This window comes from Arachis hypogaea, chromosome 16, assembly GCF_003086295.3.
Source record: "Arachis hypogaea cultivar Tifrunner chromosome 16, arahy.Tifrunner.gnm2.J5K5, whole genome shotgun sequence".
Taxonomy (NCBI): Eukaryota; Viridiplantae; Streptophyta; class Magnoliopsida; order Fabales; family Fabaceae; genus Arachis; species Arachis hypogaea.
Window position 1 is genome coordinate 36,876,384 of NC_092051.1, and position 19,850 is coordinate 36,896,233.

At 36.8% G+C, this 19,850-nt stretch overlaps 2 non-coding genes across 2 annotated transcripts; one reads left to right on the top strand and one right to left on the bottom strand.

Annotated features, from left to right (window-relative positions):
- The first annotated feature begins 1,767 nt into the window (after positions 1-1,767).
- LOC112761958 (small nucleolar RNA R71) lies at positions 1,768-1,871 on the top strand. The gene has a single exon (XR_003182324.1). It is a non-coding gene; the product is annotated as a small nucleolar RNA R71 (small nucleolar RNA).
- Positions 1,872-12,334: 10,463 nt separating this feature from the next.
- On the bottom strand, positions 12,335-12,442 carry LOC112761528 (small nucleolar RNA R71). The gene has a single exon (XR_003181919.1). It is a non-coding gene; the product is annotated as a small nucleolar RNA R71 (small nucleolar RNA).
- Positions 12,443-19,850: the final 7,408 nt, after the last annotated feature.

Genomic DNA, 19,850 nt, shown 5'->3' on the forward strand with positions numbered 1-19,850 from the left:
AAACTCACTGCTCTGCCATCTATCTCAAAGGAGTAAGTTCTTGAGAATGCATCCAGCTTGAACTTTGAAGTCTTTAGGAATGGTCTTCCAATCAGGATTGATGATGGTCTTCTTGAGTCATTAGGGGGCATTTCCAGGATATAGAAGTCAATGGGAAATGTGAGCCCCTTAATGCTCACTAATACGTCTTCAGCAATTCCAATTACTGTAATAATGCTTTTATCTGCTAACACAAAATGAGCTGCCGAGCTTTTTAAGGGAGGGAGCCTCAAAGTATCATATATAGACAATGGCATTATACTAACACATGCTCCTAAATCACACATGCAGTTAGAAAATATCACACCTCAAATGGTACAGTTAACCATACATGGACTTGGATCACTACATTTTTCATGTATACCTCCCATTAAAGCAGATATAGAACTACTTAAAGGAATAATTTCTAATTCATTAATTTTATCTTTATGTATGCATAAATCTTTTAGAAACTTTGCATATTTAGGTACCTGCTGAATAATATAAAAAAGGAGAACAATTACCTCAACCTTTTTGAATATTTCTACCATTTTGGGGTCAAGTTCCATCTGCTTTCTGGGCTTCCTTGCAAGTTGTGGGAATGGGATAGGAAGGGCGTTACTTGCAGCTTCTGCATCCTTTGATGTTTCATTCTGCGGTTGAGCTGCTTCTTCTTCAACTATGTTTTGTACGTCCTCTTCCTCTTCAGCATCTTCCACTTCCACTACATCTTCAGCTGGGACGTGTTATGGTGAGCTTGGCTCCTCCTGGTTCCTCCCCTGCAATGTGGTTCCAGACCTCAAAGTGATGGCATTGATGCCACCTTTGGGATTAGGTAGGGGTTGAGAAGGAATTCCACTGGAGCTTGAAGGTTGATTGGTGGAATTAGGTGATGAATCTAACCGGGGGACGAGAGCTTGTAAAGTAGCAGTCAGACCATTTAAAGTAGAGTTCAGCTGCGTCTGCATGTCTTATTGTCCTTGTCCAAGAGAACGGAGCATCTCGTCATTTGATGAGGAATTGGAATAGGTGATATGAGGAATCTGTTGTTGGTTGTGCTGGAATCCTTGAGATTGTCTTAGGTGAGGTGCTCTGCAAGGCTGGTTCTGATTCTGCTGTCTGTTGTTGTTATTGTTATTCCACCTCTGGTTTCCATTATTATCTCTGCCTCCTCTGTTATAGTTGTCCCTCCAACTAGGGTTTGAATTATCTCTCCAACCATGATTGGAGTTGTCTTGCCATCCATGGTTATAGGTTCCACCTTGGTTGTAATTGCCGCCTTGTTGATTTTATCCTTGATTTGGGCGGTCATAGAAGTTATGAGTAGCTGCCACAGTGTTATCTTCCTGTTGGAGCTGCGGACATTCATCAGTATAATGACTATAATCAGCATAGATCCCGCATACTCTTTGGGGAACTAACTGTTCGCTCTGTTGTGGTGGGTGAGGCTGAGCTTGTTGTGCTTGTTGTTGATTCAACTGCATTTGCTTCAGTAGGTTGGTCATTTCACATATACTCTGTGTAAGAGCAGTAGTCTCAATGCTAGAAGAAACCTCTGCAACAGCTTTTGAGTGGCTGTACCTCTGCCTGTGATTCCTAGTGGACTCAGCTAAGTCGCTGATCAGTTGCCATGCTTCATCTGCGGTTCTGTACCTTTTCAGGGAACCATTATTAGCACCATCCAGTGTGGTCTTATCCTGAGGGTTCATGCCTTGAGTGAAGTAGCTGATCAACACTAGTATGTCAATCATGTGATGGAGGCATGCGTCTAGAAGGTTCTTAAAACGCTCCCAGTATTCATAGAGAGTCTCCGAGTCTCCTTGAACAATGCAGGAGATCTCTTTCCTCAGTCTATCTGTAACTTCAGCTGGGAAGTATTTTTCCAAAAATTCTCTCCTGAGCGTATCCCAGTTGGTAACAGTCGCTTTAGGGTGGGAGTAATAGCACTCCCTTGCCTTTCCCTCAAGAGAAAATGGGAAGGCAGTTAACAGGATAGAAGTTTCATCTGTACCATTACGCCTAACAGTAGAACAGGCTGTCTGGAAATTCCTAAGGTGCTTAATAGGCTCTTGAGCAGGTAAGCCATGAAACTTGGGCATCAAGTTGATTAGTGCAGTCTTCAATTCAAAATCTGTAGCCAGATTTGGATGATGCACTTGATAAGGTTGCAGTGTAAAATCTGGGGCTCCAGCTTCCTGGAGAGTAATTCTCCTAGGTTCTGCCATGTTACCTGCACGTGAATCAACTGGATCAGTAGTAAAGGAGCTTGTCTCGCTCTCAGATGGCGGTTCAGATTCACCCTCAGATGAGACTGGTGAATCGATAACAATCACTTCACCACCCTCAGAGGCTAACCGATGTCGAGCTCGCCTAATACGTGAAAGAGTTCTTTCAATTTCAGGATCAAAAGCGGCTAAGCTCGGATCAGGCAGTGAACGCGTCATTCAATGAAAAAGACATATAGCTCATGGTAACAGAAATAAAAATAAAATATGCAAATAAAATAAAATATGTACACTAATTAATAATCTAGCACGCTATTGCAACTCCCCGGAAACGGCGCCAAAAATTGATAGTGGTGGAAATTGACCAGTTAAGAAATTAATAAACGAGATGCGTTGCAAGTACAGTTCTCAACCAGCTAAGATCCGCCTTCTCAATTTAAAAAGGGTTGTCACAAATTTTAGAAATAAAAAATACTGGGAGTATGAGTCCCAGGTCGTCTCCCAACGAGTTGCAGGAAAGCATGCTAATTTATTAATCAGGAGTTTTCCAGAAAAGTTGAGTTTTGATAATGAGTAAAAATAATTATAAATTGAAGCAATAAAAATAAACTAAGAACAATTACTGATATTCTAAATAAAAAGCCTTGACTAGGGGAATGATTAATTAGAAGTTCTATCCTTGTTGGAATCTTCTCAAGTGTAGTATAAAGATGTTGTTGTTTTCGCTTAGTTAACCCTTACTAAATAAAGGAAAGTCAAGTGATTGAGCTAACTCTTACCCGCAAATCCTAGTCCTCTCCCTTGGGAAGGTCTAGCGTTAGTAGGTACAGGATTAGCCAACAACATCCAATTTAACTAAGCACTTGAGCATTCCAGCTCAAGTGTCTCCTCTTAATCAACCCCCATGTCAAGCAGAAAATCTACTCTATTGACATGGAATTAATACTCATAAAAATATAAGAAGACATAATTAAATGAAATAAAATAGAGATTTAAAATTAATTAAAAATAAAAGTAACTCTATATATTAATAAATTCAAAATGCAACATACTTAATTGAATAGGGTCAATGATCAACATGAAAAGAGTAAAGGAATAAGGAAACAAACTAAAGTAGTGTCTTCAACGGAGGTAATGACTCTTCAGCATCCAAAATCCAAAGCAAAAGCATAAACTATCAATGTAAAGCTAATCTAGATTTTGATCTAAAACTAAAAGTAATCCTAATATCAATGTATCTGAATGTGTGTGGATGCGTGTTGAGTCTCTGCATGTTCCCTAGATTTAGTCTGTGCTTTTGGGCCGAAAACTGGGTTAAAACGCGGCCCAAAATCGTCTCCAATGTATTTTGCAATTTCTGCAGATCGCGCAGGTCACGCGTATGCGTCGTCCACGCGATCGCGTCGTTCGGCTATTTTCCTTGCCACGCGTTCGCGTCAGGCACGCGTTCGCGTCATTCGTGCAGACTCCACTCCACGCGTTTGCGTCAGGCACGCATTCGTGTCGCTGCGATTTCTTCATTTCACGCGCTCGCGTGAGCCATGCGTTCGCGTCAGTGTTCGCTGGTTATCTCCTTAGTTTCTTGTGTTCCTTCCATTTTTGCAAGCTTCCTCTCCATTCTCCAAGCCATTCCTGCCCTATGAAGCCTGAAACACTTAACATACGGATCATGGCATCGAATGGTATAAAGGAGAATTAAAATATACAAATTAAAGGTCTCTAGGAAGCAAGTTTTCAACCATAAACAATACTAGGAAGGAATTATAAAATCATGCAATCCATATGAATAAGTAGGTAAAGACTTGATAAAACCACTCAATTAAACACAATATAAATCATAAAATAATGGTTTATCACTGAGTCAAGAGCTAGTTTCACTGTATTCTTGGCTCTCTTTTCGTTCTTTTGCTTATTTATATCTATAATCTTTAGGTTTCTTAGCACGCAAGTAGTTCTGTTTCTTGAGCGTTGCGCTTTTTATTTTGCGATATTGTGTTACCCATTTTTCAAGGCAGGAGTTAAGTATTATTATTATTATTATTATTATTATTATTATTATTATTATTATTATTATTATTATTATTATTATTATTATTATTATTATTATTATTATTATTATTATTATTATTATTATTATTATTATTATTATTATTATTATTATTATTATTATTATTATTATTATTATTATTATTATTATTATTATTATTATTATTATTATTATTATTATTATTATTATTATTATTATTATTATTATTATTATTATTATTATTATTATTATTATTATTATTATTATTATTATTATTATTATTATTATTATTATTATTATTATTATTATTATTATTATTATTATTATTATTATTATTATTATTATTATTATTATTATTATTATTATTATTATTATTATTATTATTATTATTATTATTATTATTATTATTATTATTATTATTATTATTATTATTATTATTATTATTATTATTATTATTATTATTATTATTATTATTATTATTATTATTATTATTATTATTATTATTATTATTATTATTATTATTATTATTATTATTATTATTATTATTATTATTATTATTATTATTATTATTATTATTATTATTATTATTATTATTATTATTATTATTATTATTATTATTATTATTATTATTATTATTATTATTATTATTATTATTATTATTATTATTATTATTATTATTATTATTATTATTATTATTATTATTATTATTATTATTATTATTATTATTATTATTATTATTATTATTATTATTATTATTATTATTATTATTATTATTATTATTATTATTATTATTATTATTATTATTATTATTATTATTATTATTATTATTATTATTATTATTATTATTATTATTATTATTATTTATTATTATTATTATTATTATTATTATTATTTTATTTTATTATTTTATTATTATTATTTTTTTTTTTTTTTTTTTTTTATTATTATTATTATTATTATTATTATTATTATTTTATTATTATTATTATTATTATTATTATTTTTTATTATTATTATTATTATTATTATTATTATTATATTACTACTACTACTACTACTACTACTACTACTACTATTTCTATTTTTAGAGGTCGTAATACCTTACTATCTCAGTCTTATGACTTAAGCATAAGATTAAGTATGGTAGGGTGTTACATTATGGTATCAGAGCAGTTCGTTCCTATAGAGCCTGAGGGACGGACTGACTATGCTTCTGGGCATACTCTGGGTGTCTATACATGCTATTTAGGGTATCTAACTGATATATGTGGCATGAATGCTCATGAGCATGCATCTGGGACTTTGAAATACTAGACTGGGGATATTGAGACTGATCACCTTGATATCACTTGTTTGGTATCAACAGGAACCAAATGGCGTCTCGTGGGCGCCGTCGTGAGTACAATCAAGGTCGAGGACGGAGAGTTAATGAGGTATCCATACCGGTAGATAGTTTGATTGAGATCGTGACCGCAATGACGAGTGTTGTTGCTACTATTGGTGCTGTTGCTGCTGCGACCATCCGAGTAATGGATGGGGTGGAATCACAAGCTGGAATTGGCAACAATGGTGGTAATGAATATGAAGGTGGACATAATGTTCCGAGTACGGGGGTACCAGTGGGTTATTTGGAGTAAGTTAACACGGGTCAGGCAATGGGAGAAAGCTCAAGGAGGACTGAGGTAGCAGGGAGTAATCGCCAAGAACCCTTCACAAAGAGAAAGGGAAAGATTACACCTAGGAATCTGAATTTCAAAAAGAATTGTTTTGTCGCTTCACACTCTCAGCGCCGGAACAATGACCGAAGGAATGACAACCGTCTGGATCCGAACTTAGAATGGCAAACCAGTACCCAACCAGATGACTTAAGATGCCCAAGATGTAAGAAGTACCATCCAAATAGACCATGCAGGGCCGGATTAGGTGTATGTTACAAGTACGGAAAGCTGGGGCATATAGCTCGAGACTGTCCACATAGGAAGCGCCAGAATACAGCTGAATCCGATTCTCAGACCTGAGATAACCATGAACTAGCAGTTGAGTTTTTAGCTACCTTACATATCATTAATATATAATATCCGATTGTGAAGCATGACAAGTTTTGATGATCATAGAGTCTGAGCCGATGGTTAGTCGAAGACTATTAGTTGTTGAGATAGGGCGATACTTAGCTAACTTAGATGTGTGGCTAGGTTCTTGAAGGATAAGAATCAGAATGACGAAATGGAAGCAGGGTGGATTATACTTAAGGAATTGGACCTGTCGAGAGCTATGCAGAGTTACCCTTTGAAATCCAGTGACGTTAAAGACTTCGAGGAAGAGGAATAGAGCGGATTTAACCTTTAGTTGCTAATTGATTAAGGGACAAGTAAAGGTGAGACCAAATTTCTATACGAGAGATTTTTCGAGACCATTTTTGAAGATGTACCAGAACTTCCACCTTAGAGAGAACGTGAGTCTACGATAGACTTAGTGCCAACAGCCGGATCAGTGTTGATTGCACCACGAGTGAAGACATCATTATAATCAGTAAAACTCAAGACTGAGTTGAAGGGAGTACTGGAAGAGAGAATCGTCCAACTAAGTGTTTCTTTGCGAGAGTGCACTAACTAATCTTCACGGCTTAATCTAGCCTTTCTCTTGTGGCTTACATTGAAAACTCTATCTTGAGTCTTTCCTGTAAAAGCCCAACTCGTCGTTCTTCTGATTCTATTCCTTACTCGTATAAGGCTTGTCTCTTTTGGAATAAGCCTGAACTCGTCCTAATATAATCACGTAACCCTTGAATTCTGGAGACCTGCGGTGCGTGGAGTTGCTCTCTTGTGGAAATCGCATTCCTTTAAAGTCAACTATAATCTATTCAATTCGACTTGCCCTATTCTTTCTATTCAAGCTTTGATTCGAACTTCTTCTCTAAGATGCAACTAGGTTTCTTTTCATGTGCATTCCATTAGTTTTGTACGACTCCGGCCAACCATATGCAAGATTCTCTTTTAAATTCTTGTGAACACTATTTGTGTTACTCGTACGTCCCTTTGAACATAACATTTCTTTGAAAAATCAACTTGTATTAGATTCTGCATCGCGCATAACTCTTAGATGCAATTATTAGGGTGTATGTCAATCTTTTAGAGCAAGACTTTTGAACATGAAAGTAAACCAGCGACAACACGAGGGAATTCAAAACCTTAATCCCCACTGATCATATCGCTCGTGACTAAATAGATGAGATAAAGTGCACCGTGTGGACGAAATACCAGGATACGATGGAAGCCTCTGAGCCATAGAAAGAAGATTGATCTTTATGCCAATGCTTATAACTCTTAAGCCTAATGAACCATTTAGGGAATGACTATGATGTATTATTGGAAGACCTGAGATACGTGCTGACGCAATATCATAAGATTGTAGTAGACGCCCTAAGCAAGAAGTTTCTAAGGGACTCTTGGACGCTAATTTCAAAAGAGGAAATTCTAGATAAGTTAAAGTTCTGAGTTGGAGATGAGAGTGTAGAATGGGAATGTCGGACTAAATCCATTGTCAATTTACAACATGGTATCAATGAGATACGGGATGTGTAACGAGACAATAAGGAGCCGCTAAAGATGTCGAAATCTGGTAAACCAAAAAGGGAATCAAGAAGGGATTTATATGCCCAATGCCGAAATAGAGATCGTAGGGTCGAGGACTTAGGGAGCGCAATAATAGTGATAAGGAGCTACGAAGAGTATTGAAACCTATTGAATCAAGAAGATACCGAGAAGGAGTTATGTGTCTAAATTAGAAGTTGACACGAGAAATTATTGTCCAAAACTTACGATAAAGAATTTTCGAAGTTACCGTGAAACTGCCAAGACGTACCGTGAATCAAAGAAGATGTTTTTGGGTAAATAAAAATAAAGAATAAAGTGGCAGTGCATGCGATGGCATGTTAAAGCATGAGAAAGTAAAGGGAGACCACCAGAAGCCATTCAGAATGCTTGATGAGCGGATAATTTATACGCTTTTTGGCATTGTTTTTACATAGTTTTTAGAATGATTTAGTTAGTTTTTAATATATTTTTATTAGTTTTTAAATAAAATCACATTTCAGGACTTTACTATGAGTTTGTGTGTTTTTCTGTGATTTCAGGTAATTTCTGGTTGAAATTGAGGGACTTGAGCAAAAATCTGATTCAGAGGCTGAAGAAGGACTGCAGATGCTGTTGGATTCTGACCTCCCTGCACTCGAAGTGAATATTTTGGAGCAACAGAAACCCAATTGGCGCACTCTCAATTGCGTTGGAAAGTAGACATCCAGGGTTTTCCAGCAATGTATAATAGTCCATACTTTGCCCAAAATTAGACGATGCAAACTGGCGTTTAACGCCAGCTTTCTGCCCTATTCTGGCGTTAAACGCCAGAAACAAGTTGCAAAGCAGAGTTAAACGCCAGAAACAAGTTACAAACTGGCATTTAACTCCAAGGAAGACCTCTACATGTGAAAGCTTCAATGCTCAGCCCAGGCACACACCAAGTGGGCCCGAAAGTGGATTTCTGCATCATTTACTTATCTCTGTAAACCCTAGTAACTAGTTTAGTATAAATAGGACTTTTTACTATTATATTTACATCTTTGGATCTTTGATCAGTTTTATGCTATCTTAGACTTTCATTGGGGCTGGCCATTTGGCCATGCCTGGACCATTATCACTTATGTATTTTCAACGGTAGAGTTTCTACACACCATAGATTAAGGTGTGGAGCTCTGCTATTCCTCATGAATTAATGCAAAGTACTATTGTTTTTCTATTCAACTCAAGCCTATTTCTTCTCTAAGATATTCATTCGCACACAAGAACATGATGAATGTGATGATTATATGACACTCATCACCATTCTCACTTATGAACGCGTGATTGACAACCACTTCCGTTCTACATGAAAACAAGCTAGAGTGTGTATCTCTTGGACTCCTGGTCCACGATGCATGGTTGCCTCTCCTGACAACAGAGCCTTCCATTCCGTGAGATCAGAGTCTTCGTGGTATAAGCTAGAATCACTTGGCAGCATTTTTGAGATCCGGAAAGTCTAAACCTTGTCTGTGGTATTCCGAGTAGGATCTGGGATGGGATGACTATGACAAGCTTCAAACTCGCGACTGTAGGGCGTAGTGACAGACGCAAAAGGATAGTAAATCCTATTCCTACACGATCGAGAACCAACAACTGATTAGCCACGCAGGAAACCGTAGAGGACCATTTTCACTAAGAGGACGGGATGTAGCCATTGACAACAGTGATGCCCAACATACAGCTTGCCATGGAAAGGAGTAAGAAGGATTGAATGAAGACAATAGGAAAGCAGAAAATCAGAAGGAACAAAAGTATCTCCACACGCTTGTCTGAAATTCTCACCAATGAATTACATAAGTATGTCTATCCTATCTTATATTTTATTTATATTTTAACTATCAATTCACTATAACCATTTGAATCTGCCTGACTGAGATTTACAAGGTGACCATAGCTTACTTCAAGCCGACAATCTCCGTGGGATTGACCCTTACTCACGTAAGGTTTATTACTTGGATGACCCAGTGCACTTGCTGGTCAGTTGTGCGAAGTTGTGAAAAAGAACTAAGATTATGAATGTGCGTATTAAGTTTTTGGCGCCGTTACCAAGGAATGAACAATCACGATTTCGTGCACCAAGTTTTTGGCGCCGTTACCAGGGATTGTTCGAGTTTGGACAACTGACGGTTCATCTTGTTACTCAGATTAGGTAATTTTATTTTAATTTTAAGTTTTTGTTTTTATTCTTTTTATTTTCGAAAAATTTTCAAAATATATATATAAATTATTCTATGTTCTTCAGAATTTTTAAGAATGAATTCTAGAGTTTCATGAGATGTGTTGAATCCTGGCTGGCTGTAAAGCCATGTCTAATCCTTTGGACCGAGGTTTCAACTATCATTAGAGAAGAGCTTCTTTGTCTTTCTCAGCAATTTAGCTTTTGTATGTAATGATCTGCTAAAGCTTGGTTGGCCATTGGCCATGTCTAGTGTTTTGGACCGGAGCTTTCACTGAAAGCTTGGCTGGCTAGTGAGCCATGTCTAATTCCTGGACTGGAGCTTTAGACTAGCATTGCATGATTCCTGGAATTCTCATTAAAAGTTTTGAAATCCTTATTTTTCTTTTTCCAATTAATTTTTGAAAAATCCAAAAAAAAATTTAATAAATCATAAGACCAAAAATATTTTATGTTTCTTGTTTGAGTCAAGTGTCAATTTTTAAGTTTGGTGTCAATTACATGTGTTTTAATTTCCCTTTAATTTTTGAAAATTCATCAAATGTTCTTCATTGATATTCAAATTGTTCTTGATAATTTGCTTTGTTTGATCTTCGCATTTTTATGTTTTGTGTCTTTTCTTGTTTCTCATATGCATTTTCAATTTGTTAGTGTCTAAAGTTTGAAAATTTCTAAGTTTGGTGTCTTGCATGTTTTTCTTTTCTTAAAAATTTTCAAAAATAAGTCTTGATGTTCATCTTGATCTTCAAAGTGTTCTTGATGTTCATCTTGACATTCAAAGTGTTCTTGTATGCATTAGTTGTTTTGATTCATAATTTCTATGTTTTGTGTCAATTTCGTGTTTTTCTCTTTCATCATTAAAAATTTAAAAATCAAAAAAATATCTTTCCCTTTTTCTTCTCATAAATTTTGAAATCTTGGTTTGATTTAGTCAAAAAGTTTTAAAATTTAGTTGTTTCTTGCTAATCAAGTCAAAATTTCAATTTAAAAATTCTACCCTTTTCAAATCTTTTTCAAAAATCAAACCTTTTTCATTTTTTACTTTATTTTCGAAAATTTTTAAAATTAATTTTCAAAATCTTTTTCTTATTTTTACTTCATATTTTCGAATTTATTACTAACATTTAATATTTTGATTCAAAAATTTCAAGTTGTTACTTGCCCATTAAGAAAGGTTCAATCTTTAAAATTTTAAAATAATATCTTTTTGTTTCTTGTTAGTCAAGTAATCAACTTTAATTTTCAAAATCAAATCTTTTTAAATTTCCTTTTCAAATCTTTTTCAAAATATCTTTCAATCATATCTTTTTCAATTTTAATTTCAAAATCTTTTTCTAACTTCCTATCTATTCAAATTTGATTTTCAAATCTTTTTCAATTAACTACTTGACTTTTTATTTGATTTTAAAAGTTTTCTATTTCAATCATATCTTTTTCAAAACCACCTAACTAATTTTCTCTCTCTAATTTTTGAAAATCCCCTATTCCTTTTTCAAAAATTCCTTTTAATTAACTAATTATTTTAAATTTTAATTTTAGTTTTATTCCTTTTCATATTTTCGAATTCTAACTAATAATTAAAATAAAAATAAAAATATTTTTCCTTTTATTTTAATTTAAATTGGAATTTCTTTCTTCTCCTTCTTCTATCCTTCTCTTCTTCTACTCACATAAAGGAATCTCTATACTGTGACATAGAGGAATCCATATTTTCTTTTCTGTTCTCTTCTTTTTCATATGAGCAGGAACAAGGTCAAGAACATTCTTGTTGAAGCTGATCCTGAACCTGAAAGGACTCTGAAGAGGAAGCTAAGGGAAGCTAAAGCACAACTCTGGAGAAAATCTGACAGAAATCTTCGAAAAAGAAGGAGATATGGCCAAACCTAATAACAATGTTGGAGATGCAAGGAAGATGCCTGGTGAATTTACTGCACCAAATTCCAACTTACATGGAAGAAGCATCTCACTTCCTGCGATTGGAACAAACAACTTTGAGCTTAAGCCCCAATTAGTTTCTCTAATGCAGCAGAATTGCAAGTTCCATGGACTTCCAATGGAAAATCCTCATCAGTTTTTAGCTGAATTCTTGCAAATCTATGACACTGTCAAGACCAATGGAGTTGATCCCGAGGTCTACAGGCTTATGCTTTTTCCTTTTGCTGTAAGAGACAGAGCTAGAACATAGTTAGATTCACAACCTAAGGATAGCCTGAACTCTTGGGATAAGCTGGTCAGTGCTTTCCTGGCCAAATTCTTTTCACCTCAAAAGATGAGCAAGCTTAGAGTGGAAATCCAAACCTTCAGACAAAAGGAAGGAGAATCCCTCTATGAAGCTTGGGAAAGATACAAGCAACTGATCAAAAAGTGTCCTACTGACATGCTTTCAGAATGGAGCATCATAAGTATATTCTATGATGGTCTGTCTGAATTATCAAAGATGTCATTGGACCATTCTATAGGTGGCTCCATTCACCTAAAGAAAATGCCTGCAGAAGCTCAGGAACTCATTGACATGGTTGCAAATAACCAGTTCATGTACACTTCTGAAAGGAATCCTGTGAGTAATGGGACGCCTCAGAGGAAGGGAGTTCTTGAAATTGATACTCTTAATGCCATATTGGCTCAGAACAAAATATTGACTTAGCAAGTCATATGATTTCTCAGAGTCTGAATGGATTACAAGCTACATCCAACAGTACTAAAGAAGCATCTTCTGAAGAAGAAGCTTATGATCCTGAAAACCCTGCAATAGCAGAGGTGAATTACATGGGAGAACCCTATGAAAACACCTATAATCCTTCATGGAGAAATCATCCAAATTTCTCATGGAAGGACCAACAGAAGCCTCAACAAGGCTTTAATAATGGTGGAAGAAACAGGTTTAGCAATAGCAAGCCTTTTCCATCATCCTCTCCGCAACAGACAGAGAATTCTTAGCAGAATTCATCTAGCTTAGCAAATATAGTCTCTGATCTATCTAAGGCCACCCTAAGTTTCATGAATGAAACAAGGTCCTCCATTAGAAATTTGGAGGCACAAGTGGGCCAGCTGAGTAAAAGAGTCACTGAAACTCCTCCCAGTACTCTCCCAAGCAATACAAAAGAAAATCCCAAGAGAGAGTGCAAGGCCATAACCATAACTAACATGGCCGAACCTGGAGAGAGTGAGGAGGACGTGAGTCCCAGTGAGAAAAGCCTCATGGGACGTCCTCTAGACAGAAAGGAGTTTTCCTTTGAGGAACCAAAGGAATCTGAGGCTCATACAGAGACCATAGAGATTCCATTGAACTTCCTTCTGCCATTCATGAGCTCTGATGAATATTCTTCCTCTGAAGAGGATGAAGACATCACTGAAGAGCAAGTTGCTAAGTATCTAGGAGCAATCATGAAGCTGAATGCCAAGATATTTGGTAATGAGAATTGGGAGGATGAACCCCCTTGTTCACCAATGAACTGAGTGCATTAATGAGGTAGACATTACCTCAGAAGAAACCAGATCCCAGAAAATTCTTCATACCTTGTACCATAGGCACCATGACCTTTGAGAAGGCTCTGTGTGACCTAGGGTCAGGCATAAACTTAATGTCATTCTCTGTAATGGAGAAACTAGGAATCTTTGAGGTACATGCTGCCAAATTCTCATTAGAGATGGCAGACAAATCCATGAAATAGGCTTATGGACTAGTAGAGGACATGTTAGTAAAGGTTGAAGGCCTTCACATCCCTGCTGATTTCATAATCCTAGATACTGGGAAGGATGAGGATGAATCCATCATCCTTGGAAGACCCTTCCTAGTCACAGCAAAAGCTGTAATTGATGTGGACAGAGGAGAGTTGGTCCTTCAACTGAATAAGGACTACCTTGTATTTAAGACTCAAGGTTCTCCTTCTGTAACTATGGAGAGGAAGCATGAAAAGCTTCTCTCAATGCAGAGTCAACCAAAGCCCTCACAGTCAAACTCTAAGTTTGGTGTTGGGAGGCCACAACCAAACTCTAAGTTTGGTGTTGAACCCCCACATTCAAATTCTAAGTTTGGTGTTGGGAGGTCCCAACAATGCTCTGAACATCTGTGAGGCTCCATGAGAGCTCACTGTCAAGCTATTGACATTAAAGAAGCGCTTGTTGGGAGGCAACCCAATGTTATTTAATTATATCTATTTATTTTCCATTACTATTTTATGTTTTCTTTAGGTTGATGATCATGTGAAGTCACAAAAACTACTGAAAAATCAAAAACAGAATGAAAAACAGCATTAAAAATAGCTCACCCTGGAGGAAGAGCTTACTGGCGTTTAAACGCCATTAAAAAGCATCAAACTGGCGTTTAACGCAAGAAAGAAGCATCAAGCTGGCGTTAAACGCCAGAAACAAGCACCAGACTGGCATTAAACGCCAGAACAGAGCATGGAGTTGGCGTTTAACGCCAGAAACAAGCAACAAGCTGGCGTTTAACGCCAGACATGCATTCTAAGGGCGTTTTGCACGCCTAAATGGAGCAGGGATGCTAAGTCCTTGACCCCTCTGGATCTGTGGACCCCACAGGATCCCCACCTATCCCACCTCTTCTTCTCTCCTCTTCACACCTTTTCATAACTCTCTTCCCCAAATACCCTTCACCAATCACCTCCATACCTCTTCCCTAAATACCCTTAACCACTTACATCCATCCACTCTTCCCCATAAACCCCACCTACCTCCAAATTTCAAATTCTTTTCCCTCCCAAACCCAACCCTAATGGCCGAAACCTACCCTTCCCCCCACCCCTATATAAACCCCTCAACATTACTCCATTTTCACACATTACAACCACCACTTCTTCCCCTTGGCCGAATACACCTTCTCCCTCCATCTCCTCCATTTTCTTCTTCTACTACTTCCTTTCTTATTTTGCTCAGGGACGAGCAAACCTTTTAAGTTTGGTGTGATAAAAGCATTGCTTTTTGTTTTTCCATAACCATTAATGGCACCTAAGCCCAGAGAAACCTCAAGAAAGAGGAAAGGAAATGCAATTGATTCCACCTCTGAGTCATGGGAGATAGAGAGATTCATCTCAAAGGTCCATCAAGACCACTTCTATGAAGATGTGGCCAAGAAAAAGGTGATCCCTGAAGTCCCTTTTAAGCTCAAAAAGAGCGAATATCCGGAGATCCGACAAGAGATTAGAAGAAGAGGATGGGAAGTTCTCTCTAATCCTATTCAACAAGTCGGGATCTTAATGGTTCAAGAGTTCTATGCAAACGCATGGATCACTAGGAACCATGATCAAAGTAGGAACCCGAATCCAAAGAATGGGCTTACAATGGTTCGGGGAAAATACTTAGATTTCAGTCCAAAAAATGTAAGGTTGGCGTTCAACTTGCCAATGATGCAAGAAAATGCACGCCCCTACACTAGAAGGGTCAACTTTGATCAAAGGTTGGACCAAGTTCTCATGGACATATGTGTGGAAGGAACTCAATGGAAAGATAACTCAAGAGGCAAACCGGTTCAATTGAGAAAACCGGACCTTAAGCCTATAGCTAGAGGATGGTTGGAGTTTATTCAACGCTCAATTATTCCTACTAGCAACCGGTCTGAAGTTACTGTAGACCAGGCCATCATGATCCATAGTATCATGATTGGGGAGGAAGTGGAAGTTCATGAGATTATACCTCAAGAATTCTACAAGGTGGATGACAAGTCCTCCACTTTGGCAAGGTTAGCCTTTCCTCACCTCATTTGTCACCTCTGCAATTCAGCTGGAATTGACATAGAGGGAGACATCCTCATTGATGAGGACAAGCCCATCACCAAGAAAAGGATGGAGCAAACAAGAGATCATGGACCTCAACAAGAGCATGAGAAAATTCCTCACCATGAAATCCCTGAGATGCCTCAAGGGATGCACTTCCCTCCACAAAACTATTGGGAGCAAATCAACACTTTCCTAGGAGAATTAAGTTCCAACATGGGACAACTAAGGATGGAGCACCAAGAGCATTCCATCATCCTCCATGAGATTAGAGAAGATCAAAGAGCTATGAGGGAGGAGCAACAAAGACAAGGAAGAGATATAGAGGAGCTCAAGAACACCATTGGTTCTTCAAGAGGAAGAAGACGCCACCCTCACTAAGGTGGACCCGTTCCTTAATCTCCTTGTTCTTATTTTTCTGTTTTTCGTTTACTATGCTTTATGTTTATTTATGTTTGTGTCTTTATTACATGATCATTAGTGTTTAAGTGTCTATGTCTTAAAGCTATGAATGTCCTATGAATCCATCACCTCTCTTAAATGAAAACTGTTCTAAAAACAAAAGAACAAGAAGTACATGGTTTCGAATTCATCCTTGAAATTAGTTTAATTATTTTGATGTGGTAACAATACTTTTTGTTTTCTGAATGAATGCTTGAACAGTGCATATGTCTTTTGAAATTGTTATTTATGAATGTTAAAATTGTTGGCTCTTGAAAGAATGATGAAAAAGGATAAATGTTATTTGATATCTGAAAAATCATAAAAATGATTCTTGAAGCAAGAAAAAGCAGTGAAGAACAAAGCTTGCAGAAAAAAATTGGCGAAAAAAATTTATAAAGAAAAAGAAAAAGCAAGCAGAAAAAGTCAATAGCCCTTAAAACCAAAAGACAAGGGTAATAAAAAGGATCCAAGGCTTTGAGCATCAGTGGATAGGAGGGCCCAAAGGAATAAAATCCTGGCCTAAGCGGCTAAACCAAGCTGTCCCTAACCATATGCTTGTGGCGTGAAGGTGTCAAGTGAAAACTTGAGACTGAGCGGTTAAAGTCAAGGTCCAAAGAAAAAAAAAGAGTGTGTTTAAGAACCCTGGACACCTCTAACTGGGGACTCTAGCAAAGCTGAGTCACAATCTGAAAAGGTTCACCCAGTTATGTGTCTCTGGCATTTATGTATCCGGTGGTAATACTGGAAAACAAAGTGTTTAGGGCCACGGCCAAGACTCAGAAAGTAGCTGTGTTCAAGAATCAACATACTGAACTAAGAGAATCAATAACACTATCTGAATTCTGAGTTCCTATAGATGCCAATCATTCTGAACTTCAAAGGATAAAGTGAGATGCCAAAACTGTTCAAAGGCAAAAAGCTATTAGTCCCACTCATCTAATTGGAGCTAAGTTTCATTGATAGTTTGGAATTTATAGTATATTTTTTTCTTTTTATCCTATTTGATTTTCAGTTGCTTGGGGACAAGCAACAATTTAAGTTTGGTGTTGTGATGAGCGGATAATTTATACGCTTTTTGGCATTGTTTTTACATAGTTTAGTATGATTTAGTTAGTTTTTAATATATTTTTATTATTTTTTAAATAAAAATCACATTTCTGGACTTTACTATGAGTTTGTATGTTTTTCTGTGATTTCAGGTGATTTCTGGCTGAAATTGAGGGACTTGAGCAAAAATCTGATTCAGAGGCTGAAGAAGGACTATAGATGTTGTTGGATTCTGACCTCCCTGCACTCGAAGTGAATTTTTTGGAGCTACAGAAACCCAATTGGTGCGCTCTCAATTGCGTTGGAAAGTAGACATCTAAGGCTTTCCAGAAATATATAATAGTCTATATTTTGCCTAAGATTAGACGACGCAAACTGGCGTTTAACGCCAGAATTAAACGCCAGAAACAAGTTGCAAAGCAGAGTTAAACGCCAGAAACAAGTTACAAACTGGCGTTTAACTCCAAGGAAGACCTCTACACATGAAAGCTTCAATGCTCAGCCCAAGCACACACCAAGTGGGCTTGGAAGTGGATTTCTACATCATTTATTTATCTCTGTAAACCCTAGTAACTAGTTTAGTATAAATAAGACTTTTTACTATTGTATTTACATATTTTGATAATGTTTTGATGATTGAACTCTCTTTGGGAGGCTGGCCATTCAGCCATGCCTGGACCATTATCACTTATGTATTTTCAACGGTAGAGTTTCTACACACCATAGATTAAGGTGTGGAGCTCTGCTGTTCCTCATGAATTGATGCAAAGTACTATTGTTTTTCTATTCAACTCAAGCCTATTTCTTCTCTAAGATATTCATTCGCACACAAGAACATGATGAATGTGATGATTATATGACACTCATCACCATTCTCACTTATGAACGCGTGATTGACAACCACTTCCGTTCTACATGAAAACAAGCTAGAGTGTGTATCTTTTGGACTCCTGGTCCACGACGCATGGTTGCCTCTCCTGACAACAGAGCCTTCCATTCCGTGAGATCAGAGTCTTCGTGGTATAAGCTAGAATCAATTGGCAGCATTCTTGAGATCCGGAAAGTCTAAACCTTGTCTGTGGTATTCCGAGTAGGATCTGGGATGGGATGACTGTGACGAGCTTTAAACTCGCGACTGTAGGGCGTAGTGACACACGCAAAAGGATAGTAAATCCTATTCCTACACGATCGAGAACCAACAGCTGATTAGCCATGCAGGAAACCGTAGAGGATCATTTTCATTGAGAGGTCGGGATGTAGCCATTGACAACGGTGATGCCCAACATACAGCTTGCCATGGAAAGGAGTAAGAAGGATTGAATGAAGGCAATAGGAAAGCAAAGAATCAGAAGGAACAAAAGCATCTCCACACGCTTATCTGAAATTCTCACCAATGAATTACATAAGTATCTCTATCCTATCTTATATTTTATTTATGTTTTAACTATCAATTCACTATAACCATTTGAATCCGTCTGAATGAGATTTACAAGGTGACCATAGCTTGCTTCAAGCTGACAATATCCGTGGGATCGACCCTTACTCACGTAAGGTTTATTACTTGGACGACCCAGTGCACTTGCTGGTTAGTTGTGCGAAGTTGTGAAAAAGAACTAAGATTATGAACTGCATATTAAGTTTTTGGCGCTGTTACCAAGGAATGAACAATCACGATTCCGTGCACCAATGTTGCAACCAGTGAAGGTTCTTCATCGAAAGTAAAGGAGAGTAATTATCGGTTTCGTATTAGATTGTCGAGGACTAAAATAGAAGATGGAGCTTCACAGAGCATTAAATACTACCGTATTGATAAAAACTAGAGCATTGAATACTTAGTTCTTGAATTTAATAGCCGAGACAACGGAGACGAGCTACGCCAATTCGAGTTAACAATCTCACTATGAAAAGCCGACAAAAGAATTACACAAACCAAGGAAGTCCTGAACTCGAGAAGGTTACTTTAACAAGCTGAAATCAATGAATGAGTCAAGATAAAGGGATTGAGACCAAAGTGTTTTAGGACCTAGATTAATGGCAAGGACGGACTTTTCAGATTCTGAAGAGAATTAGTCCAGGGGCATATCAGGTAATTCTACCCCTATATATTCCTAACGGGTACCATGTAACACATCTCAGTTAGGAGTACACTTCTAATGTCAATCATGTGTAGAACTTGAACCAGTGCAACTGAGGAACGATCTCACGCTTCGAGTAACCTCGGTTAGGATATATAATAACATGTCATTGGCAAGCAGCTAGGCAGAGTAAAAGTTACAGTAGTAGAGGATGCAAAAAGTGGAACTGGAAGTGGGAAACGTATTTAAGAACTCAAATCGGACAAGTGGAAGAACTACCCATACCTCCTTTCAGATAATTGAATCTGAATTTTGAGGGCAAAATTCCTAATTAGGTGGGTAGGATGTAAACCCCGCTAAAATCGATAAATAATTAGTCAATAATTTGAATTTTAATTAGGAAAATTAAATATGCAAAACTAATATCAAAATAGGATAGAGCTCACCAAAACGAGAATTTTGATATCAAATTCGAAAATTTGGCTCAAAATCG